We start from the raw sequence: 11,013 nt of genomic DNA, 5'->3' as shown, positions 1-11,013 counted from the left end.
GAAAGAGGACTAAGTGAAAGAACAGAAATATGAATATATATAATAATTGATCCTTCATAAATTTTGTAACTCATACTTTAATATTTTTTAAAAACAAAATACATGCGACACTCAAGAAAATTATTTTTAAAAAGTAGGGTAAGGTAAAGGCCCACAAATCAATGTGTAGTTTCTGCATTTCACTAAAAGTAGTAAAATATTGATATCAGTATATTGCTATATCACATAAATATACTGTAATACTCAAACAAATACAAAAACAAACAAACTTCAAAAACATACATTCACAAATACTAGAAATACATCAAGCTGTAATCTTTATTCTAGTAAACCACAGGAATACAAGAAATAAAAACCAGAGGAATAAGAACCAAAAAATGAAACTGAAAACAAACGATAAATGGCATACAAAGATGCTAACATATCACCAATTACCTTAAATGTAAACTGTAAAAATGCAAAAACCAAAGGACAGAGATTGTGAGAAAAACAAAGGGTAGGGGACAACTATGTTGTTTAGAAGAAATTCATTTCAAATTCAATTAAAGAAATAGGTTGAAAGGAAAATAGGGGGAAAACACACCATGCAAACATTAACCCAAGCTTTGGAGGAGTAGCTATATTTAATATCTGATTAAATAAAATACAGAGTAAAGAAAATATCTAGAGAAAACTACATTGGTCCTTTACTTAACAATAAAAGGATCAATCTGTCAAGGAACTATAATGATGCCAAATGTTTGCACATATAGCAACAAAGTTTTAAAATAGAGGCAGTAAAATCTGATGAAGATGGTGGGGAAAAAAAATCCACAGTTATGGCTGGGAACTTCAACAATTCCTTCTTAGCAATTGAAAGAATAGAAGGAATATAGAAGAAATAGCAAAATCAGCAAATTGAATCCAATTGAAATGTATAGAATCTTCTATCCAAAAGAACAGAATACACCTTTTTTAAAGTATTCATGGAACATTCCCTAAGGTAAACCATGTTCTGGGCCATAAAAGAAACTACAACAAATTTAAAAGAATTTGAATCATACATAGTGTGTTCTCTGATTATAATGGGGTCAAAAAGTCAGTAAGAGAGAAAAAAAAGGAAATTTTATAAGCATGTGGAAATTAAACATACTTCTAAAAAACACATGAGTAAATAAATCTCAAAAGAAATAAAATATATATAGAATTCAAAGCACAACATGTTAAAATATGCAGGATACAGCAACATTATTTCTGAGAAGGAAATAAAGAAATATGTAGCATGAAACACATGAAACACTTCAATTAGAAATGAAAAGAATTTCCAGTTAATAACCTAAGTTAACACCCAAAGAAACTAGTAAGTAGAATAAAGGAAATAATAAAGATAAGAGCAGGAATCAATGTAATTAAAAATAGTCAAACAAAAGCAAAACTAATTAAACAAAAATTATTCTTCAAAAAAATCAGTAAAATGATGAGTCTAGGAAGACAAAAAAAATTTCAAAAAAGGAGAAGACACTAATGCACAAGTCACCAATATCAGAATTGATTTAGGGAATATCACTACAGGTTCTATAGCCATCAGAAGAATAATAAGGGAACGAAATTGATAAACATGGGAAAGGGATGAAAAATTAAGATAAAAACTGAGAGGGAGGCCAACTCTAAGAGACTCTTAACTCCAGGGAACAAATTGAGGGTTGCTAGAGGGGAGGGGGGGTAGGAGAGCAGGTAACTGGGTGATGGGCATTAAGGAATGAACATGATGTAATGAGCTGAGCACCGGGTGTTATACACAACTGATGAATCACTAAATTCTACCTCTGAAACCAATAATACACTCTATGTGAATAATTTGAATTTAAATAAAATCTAAAAAGGAGGAGGGGGGGGGAATACTATCACACTAAGATTTATTGGATTTCTACTTAATGAGCAGATAATAACAAATTAAAACATAAAACTATTTGCAATCACACTAAAGAAATGAAATACATATTTACTTAACAAATCATGTATAAGGTCTGTATGTTAAAAATTAGAAATGCCAGTGAAAGAAATCAAAGAAAATCTAAACAGAAAGACAGTATGGTCAGGAATGGAAAAAACCACCAGTAGTAATAATAATAATACCAATTCCAATACTACTACTACTAATAATAATAAATCAATTTTCTCAAAGCTGATCTATGATTTAGAGCAATTCCTGTTAATATCCTACACAGATTATTTGTAGACATAGAAAACCTTATTTTAAAATGTGTATGGAAAGATACAGGCTTTATACAAGTTTCTTGATAACAAAGAATGAAGTAGAGTCACTCTACTCAGTCTTAAGTCTTACTAGAAAGCTATAATAATCAAGTGGTTATGGTATTACCAGAGGAATAGATACATATATCAATGAAAAAGGATAGAAAATCCATAGATGGACCTACAAAAATATACCAAATTGATTTTTGACAGAGGTCCAAAAGCAATTCAAAGAAGGAAGGATAGACTTTCCATTATATGATGCTGGAGTAATTGGACACTCATAGACAAAAAAAAATTAATGTTGATTTAAATACCACACCTTATCCAAAAATCAGCTCAAAGTAGATCACACTCTTAAACTGAAAATTTAAAGCTATAAAGCTTTATTTAAAAACATAGGACACCATTAGAATCTAGAGCTTGTCAAAGGATTATTAGACTTGACATGAAAAGCACTATCCACATAAAATAAAAATTTGTAAATTGGATATTATCAAAATTAAAAACTGCTCTGTAAAATTCTATACAAAAAGGATGCAAATATAAACACCAGATGGGGAGAAAATAATTGCAACCATATTATGTGTCACAAGACCACGTCTAGAATATATAAGGAATGTTCAAATCTTAATAATAAATATATCAGACAATCCAAATAAAAAATGAGCAAAAGGCATGAACAGACATTTTACTGAAGATAATATACACATATCAAATAACCTCATGAGAAAATGTTCAACATCATTAACCACAGGAAAAATGCAAATTAATAACATAGTTATCACTACACATGTTAAGAATGGCAAAAAATAAAAAAATAAAAATAGTGACAATAACAAATTCTGGTAAGAATTTCAAGAAACTGGATGATTCATGCATTGCTTGTGAAAATGTAAAAATGTACAGCCACTGCAAAAAGCTTTTGGCAGTTTATTTAAAAAAAAAAAAAAAGACATGAAGGAAGAAATAAGGAAGGAAAGCAGGCCAGAAAGAAGGAAGGAAGGAAGGAAGGAAGGAAGGAAGGAAGGAAGGAAGGAAGGAAGGGAAGGAGAAATGGACGGAACAATTATCATAAAATTCAGGGACTTCATTCTAAGGAAATGGCAATTCATGTTTTTTTACAAAAATCTGTACACAATTGTTCATAGAAGTTTTCATAGTAGCCCAAATTTGGAATCACCCTAGATAGCCTTCAACAGATGAATGGTTAACAATACTATGGTACATGAACACCATGAAATACTACTTGGCTATAAAATAACTGAACTTTTCATGCATAGCAATTTGGATGAGCTTCCAGAGAATTGAATAAAAGCCTGGAGAGGTAGATGTGATTATGAAAGGACAAAAGGTGGGATATCCATGGTGATGGAGTCAGCCAATATCCTGACCATAGTATAGCAGACACATGAATCCACACATTTAATAAAATTATAAGAACTGAATGCACACATACAGATACACACAATCATTTTTTTGGGATTTATAATTTATATCTCCCTCTTGGGTACTTAAAAATGAACATTAGGATTAATCCCTGTAAATGCTTGAATTAAAGAAATGTTTAATTTTTATTAATTCAGTCCAATTTTTCATAAAACTTTTCTCTTAACACCTAACTATTGTATCTTGTGTTATTGGTAGTGCTTTTTTTTTCCTGCTAAAAAAATATGAGTTTAATTGGTTAGGGGAAATAGTTATCTGGCTCTCCTGGAAAACCTGGTCACTCATCTCATGAGTTTATACTCACCCCTCCCACTTTGAGTTGACTCCTTTGCTTAATCTTCCACAAGTGAAAGGATCGTACAGTCATTTCTCAGAACTTCATATTCCTCCATAGTTAGAGCTTCAAGACCAGAAATGGAGTAATGAAAATGCTCATAGAAACCATCTTACAAATTTGTAATTGCTTCACTTTTAATGGAAAGTTTTATTGAAATAATGGTAGATTCACATGCAATAGTAAGAAATAATAGAGTAATCTCATACACACCTTATTTATATCACTTTATAAAACTCTTGTATAATTCCACAAAGTACCAAAGTATGATCATTACACAACCTACCAATGTATTTTCATTTCCTCAGTTTGTCTTATACTAGTGTGTGTGTGTGTGTGTGTGTGTGTGTGTGTGTGTGTGTGCAGCACTTTTTAGGACTCGTAGTCTCTGGAATATATTTTTGCAAGGGCTGGTTTAAATCAAAGTTGGCAGCACAATTTCTAAGGTAAGGTAACTTTACTGTACATTATATTTCAATTATCTAAGTAATTGCCGTTACCCCTTACTGGTTACATAAAATATTTGTAGTCATTCTTTTTTTGTTGTTTTGTTTTGTTTTATGAAGATCTATAGGAAAAAAATAATACAAGTTTTACTCAATTAAAAAAATGCACTAGAAATTCTGTAAGTACATTTTAGTTTTCTCTTAATAATAGCTACTGCAGTTGGTTGGCTTTTTGAGATGATAATATGTAGATCGACAATTAAATACACTTTTATTTTTGACACAGTCTAAAAAAGAGAAACCCACAGTACTCTATGTACGAGGTATTATTTTTCTACTTCAGCATGCTCTTATATCTTTTATTTAAATTTGATAATTCATGATATTGAAATGTCTTTGTGATCTAGCCCAATTCACTAAAACCATGATTCCCTAAGGTCATCTTGTTCTGAGCACATTGTTATTTATTCTCATTTCTCTGCAGTGATTTGACTTAGCATAATGCTGATCTGACTCTATTTTTGACTCTGAATTTTATTGCAGGCATGTGTCAGCTTATTCCTGAAGTGGTTATACATAAGCCCATCTCAAATATTCACTGTCCTATTTTGTGGTCTGTTTTCAGGCAATGCTTCCATTGAGAGCAATGGCCCTGACTTAGCTCTTTAGGGATCTCACCAATCAGGATGCAAGTTACATTTCTGTTGGAATGTACTATTCAAGCAAATATATTCCCATGAAGAGAGCAAAGCTGAAGGTTCATTAATATTCAGGCCTGCTGCAGATGAGAGGCTTCTCTTAAGTAAGCACATTAATCTTATCTTTTCTTATAAGGACACTTGACTAAGTGACTGAAGCCTGATGCCTTCCTATGGCTTTTTCTGTTTTATGGCACAAAAGTTGCAATGCAGAGACAAAGAGTTATCCCCCCCCAAAAAAAATCAAGTACTCTCAATTGCTTCTTTATCCTTGAATGTTCAATCATCATTCATATGCAACATTGTTTTTGGCACAGAATTTAGGGACAAATGTGTTCAAAGTTGATGTTTATCTTTCTCTTCAAACAACGAATAAATGTCTCATTAGCTTTCAGGAAAATTCAGGATTTCTTCTGAAAGTTGCCATCTATATTGGTTTATAAAGAAATATCAAGGAAGGATCCTATTAAATTACACTATTTTATCCCCCCTCTCATTAAGGGATTACATAATCCCTTATGCTTCACAACTCAATATCTACTAACTTTTCTTCTCTTTTAAAACATAATAATCAATACTAAGAAATCAGAATGTTTATTCTTACATCAAATAAAAATGGTTAGGTGAACAATCATCAAATCCTCAAGGTATCCTCAGGGTAATAGAAGTTAATGTAGTTTCTTGCAGTATGGACAAAATTTACCTTAGAATTTTGGGGGGCAACACTTCCAAGTATAGGTGATAATTGAGATACAGTGTGAACCAATGTGACTTTGTATTGATGAAGTAGACCACATATCAGGGTTATTGCAAAGAAAGTGTAGTATTAAAAAAAATTGAAAGTCACAAGACCAGATACACTAAATTTCACACACTGATTTACCAATGAGCTACATTTTTCGTGGTAAGTAACGCTAGATTAATTGTTCTAGAGTAAATACTAGCAAGGTTTTGTGTAATTATTCTCCCAGTCTTTGGACTCTTTCATGTACCTATCTTTTCTACTAAGGTCCTCATGTTTACAGCACACTCCTATAGTTTTGATTGGTCTTAACTGTTGGAAGAATATATAAGCAGAGTAGTATAGGTATTACTACCCCTATTTTCAAAATGAAGAAATGTAAATGTTGTGTCACTATCACATGCCAGGTCAAATCAGAGAGGCAACCTAGCATCATATATCACTTATAGTTTGCATACAATATATTTTTTTGTTTCTTATTCTCTGTTTCTGATAAGTAGACATTTAATGATTTTTTTTCCCTCTGTAAACCTGTTTTCTCCATCTTATCACTTAAATTAGAAGAGTACAGGAATAATGGATTCTTCCAACAGTGTTCAAAAATTTCAGGTTGGCAGAGATTCCAAGATGGGAAAAACTGGAATGCAGTTACATATACAAATACCAAATGGAGCTGGAGGGTATTATGCTAAGCAAAATAGGTCAAAGAAAAACAAATACCATATGATCTCACTCATATACAGAATTTAAGAAAGAAAACAGATGAACGTAAGGGAAAGGGGGAAAAGAAGAAAAGGAAAGGAGGAAAGAAGCCATAAGTTGGCCAAAAGAGCCATCTCAGACAGAGAGAACAAGCTGAGGGTTGATGAAGGGAGGGGGTGGGGGATGGGCTACATGGGTGATAGGTATTAAGGGGGTCACTTGTGATGAGCACCGGGTATTGTATGGAAGTGATGAATCCCTGAATTCTACTCCAGAAACCAATATGATATGGTGTGTTAACTAACAAAATTAGAACAAATAAAAACAATGGGCACCTGGGTGGCTCAGTGGTTGAGCGTCTGCCTTTGGCTCAGGGTTTGATCCTGGGGTCCTGGGATCAAGTCCCATGTCAGGCTCCTGCCAGGGAGCCTGCTTCTCTCTCTGCCTGTGGCTCTGCCTCTCTCTGTGTGTCTCTCATGAATAAATGAATAAAATCTTAAAAACAAACAAACATAAACAAACACCAGATGAAATAGAGGAGTGGCCCATTAGACATTGATTTGATAAAAAAAAAAAAAAAGGTCAGCAATTTCAATGAAAGAGTGAAAACTTAGGAGGAAGTGAGGGATTTCAAGTAAACTGGAAAACTCCAGGAGGAATAGTGAAGCTCCTAAAGCCAGAGAGAAACTAACAGACCAGCTAAGAAAAAATAAATTATAACTGCCAGATGCTGGCCATTTACCTATTATCTTAGCTTTTTTTTTTTTCTTTTGTCTTAGCTTTAAAGTCACCATTTAAGTACCTTTGCCAACACTCTGTGATACTCTTAACAACATGCCAACCGTGATTCTTCTTTGTGATCTGGCACCTCATAGATTCAGCCAGTAGAAGGCATTGATTGAGAAGATTGAAAAGGAGGGACTTTGGTCTCTCATTTTGTGCTGCTCCTCAGAAGATCCCCAAAGAATGTCAATGTTTCATCCCAGCCACAGCAATTTGTTAAGCCATCCTCCATTTGTTCCAGGCTCGGGCATCCTTTGGCCCTTCCAGAACCAGCCATATGACATGGTCTCAGTGGTACTAGTGGTAGTCAGATAACACTGTCCCCCCATCAGGGTCTGGAGGGGCACCAGCCAGGCAGGGCTCCTCTTCTGAGCCTCTGTGTTCTTACGGTTTCCCCTGCATCTCTAGAGATGTTGGCCATTTCACACAGTCATTATCTCTGAGTTCCTGAATGTTCCCTTTATGTATTCAGGTCTCATAGCTGCGTAACGAGTTCCTGCATTAAAGTATTTCTGTTGAAATAACTAATATGGTTTTCATTTCCTGACTGGGTCCTGACAAAAGACAAGGATATTCTGAGAAAAGGCAATACAAATATAAAAATAAAATTCTTGGCATATATAAAATTTTTCTTCAACTAGTATATCCCTGTTTCTAGGCATTTGTAAGTTATGTTTGTCCTTATCTCAGATTGAGAATCCTACCTCTTTTCTAAGCATGTCAACGAGAGAATTGGAATTTATAAATTAGTTCAAAGTCACTCATTTGGCTGAGCCATTACATTTGAATGTAGAGGCAAAGTATAGTATTACCAGAAAATAGACTTTTTATGCTTGGAAATGGGAATGATTTGGGGCTGATAACTAGCTGGCATGTGAATGCCTGTGTTTGTGTCTCCTCATGCATCTAATTTTGTAAAATCATATATAATCTAGGTAGGGGTGCATTAGGAAAATTACACACATAAAATTTGGAATATAAAAGTAAATCTTACAGTACAGAGCAGCTTTTTGAAAGTTCTTTATCATGACTTGTTGCTAATATTAAAGTCATTGCTATAGTGATATTAAAATTGCACTTCATGCTTCCAAAAAATTGAGTCAAATGCTCTTAGGTAATTAATTTTAGCACATTCTGAAACATCAAGATTTCAACAATTTAAAAACCATTTGTTGGCATGGAAACATGAACTTAATTAAAATTGGATTAAACTAATTAACCTGAAACATATTGTACTACTGAGTGTTTGATTTAGAATACTTTGGAAGAAAAAGAACATTTTTCATAATCCTTTTAGGTCTTTTATCTAATGGAAGTGTTTAGGTTTTATAATGGACTTATACATGCACTAATGTGTCAAATGACTGTTTTCATGGGGAGAAGATGGTTATGAAGAAGATTTCCATAATTGAAATGCCAATTTTCTTGTGGGAATACAGAGAGCAGACATTTTATGAATATTGTTTATTGTCCTTGCTTAACCATGGTATCCAGAAAATTTAAGAGAAATAGCCGCAGCATTATTCTTTATTTTATCCTTTGTATTTCATCCCAAAAGACTAAGGTTTGTGTCACATTGATGAGGGACATCACACCATGATGAACCATATAAATAAAACTTGGGTTAGAGTAGATGGCTAAAAAATTATAGTAACAATACAATGATTTTTGTATTTCAAGAATTAACTTTTTTTTTTTTTTCAGAAAAGAAGTCCATAAGTGCATAGGTGGTATTCACTGAAGACATTCTAGGTTGCCCTAGATTTAAATCAAAGGCTTGTTTTGGAGGTCTTTGTGCTCATTTTATATGTAGTGAGTATTTACTGTGTAGTAAGCTCATCCTTGGACTCTTTAAAAAGATCCTACCTTGGAAATGCCTTGCTGTCTGTCTGTCAACCAAATACACATTATCCACTCTTTTAGTAAAAATAAAATTCTCTTTGGGCCTCTCTGCTCAGAGGGGACTGATCCTAACTCAAAGGCTTCAGTGGAGGCTCTATAGTAAGTCCACTTGGCGAGGGTGAGCTACATCTCTCTAGAATTCCCTTTACTAGATCTTTCTAGTTAGAGCAGCCACATGGAAGATCCTTGGGAGGTGGAGGTAGAAATGAAACAGCAGCCATTGTACAGCTCATTCATATTGCTATTGATCTGCTGATTCACTTCTTCCGGTTGAAAGAGCATTATGTTTGCAAGTGCTCAAAATTTCCTGGATTCTTGTTAAATTTCTCTGAGTCTTGTGCCACCAGTTGTGTGTGTGTGTGTGTGTGTGTGTGTGTGTGTGTGTGTATCACAGTGAGGAAGACCCGTGGCTTCTATAGGATACCCATACACCAAAGATATTGGATCCTTTGCCACACATACAAGTGGACACACTATAGAAAGGTATTTCCATCAGGTGCCCACCCTGTGACCTGACACCACGGGAGCAGCAGAAATCTAAGGTCAAAAAGACAGATACTTGAGGGTGGGGAACAGGGGTTGTTGCTGTACTTCTGCTTTCCCATGTTTTAGGGGTTTGACTATAGGAAGCAGTTAGTTCATTTCACTGTCATTAGCACAACATCCTCCTTTTTACTCTCCTCACTTCCCCAGGAACTCCACCTCATAGTGTCCCAATCAGGCTGCGTATAAATACTCAGAATTTAATCCTAATCCACTGTAGTTTGAGGCCCCATCCCCACCCCCGCTTTGCCCAATGCCAATCTAAGTTTCCAGCCCATTATCCTGCTCTCCCACCTTGTCTGTCAGCCCTCAACAAGTTGGGGGAGAATCCCTGTATTCACACCATGGGCCACAAGTACCTGACATAGAGGCCACCCTTCCCACAGACAGGTCAATGGCTAATGTAGGATTGCTCCCATGGATACCCCTTGGTGACATTACAGCTTGGTAGCCTCTAAGGTGAAATGTGAAACTGGACCACTATTTGGAGAAAAAGGAAAGAGGCAACTGCTCCAGAATGGTAGGTGGTGGGTTTGATAAGCAAGGGAACTTGCACACCGGGCTTGTCTTGGTGGGTGGTGAGACCAATGCACCTCTGTATCTGCCCACCAGCATTGTCACAGTTTACGTAGAGGGCTTACCTAGATTCAGTCACAAGCACCCATGGCATTCAGGAGACCTCGATCAACATCACAGGGCTCTCTCAGGGCTGCTCCTGTGGCACTCTCAAGTGTGGCTCCCCCTGGAGAACAGTGAGCAGAACACACATCCCAGGGACAGGAGAGACAGGAGGAGCCTCTGATTGCCCGTGTCCACCTCCTGAGTCCACTGGAGGTCACATCCTCTCAGTGACCTCTAACAAAACCCCCGAGGAGAGAAAGACTGACACAGGTCTTCATCTCTGCTCCTGGGCTCTCGGTTTGTGCCGTGTGCTCTAGCCTGCTCTGTACATCCATCTTGTCTCTCTCCTTGCACACTCTTCTCCTTGCACACTCATCATCCTCAGATGTGAAAACAACAGCTTTACAGAGACAGCCTAACCCACTCCAACAGTTGTATAAGGTCAAATCCCAAATCCCTGGTATACTAGAGATCATTGGTTATGTGGTTATGCTTCCCTGACTGAAACTCAAATGATATAGGAGCATACGTAACCCAGACCATAGTCAGTAAACAGTC

This window comes from Nyctereutes procyonoides, unplaced genomic scaffold, assembly GCF_905146905.1.
Source record: "Nyctereutes procyonoides isolate TBG_1078 unplaced genomic scaffold, NYPRO_anot_genome, whole genome shotgun sequence".
NCBI lineage: Eukaryota > Metazoa > Chordata > Mammalia > Carnivora > Canidae > Nyctereutes > Nyctereutes procyonoides.
The sequence above is the reverse complement of the archived record's forward strand: the minus strand, read 5'-3'. Positions refer to the sequence as shown.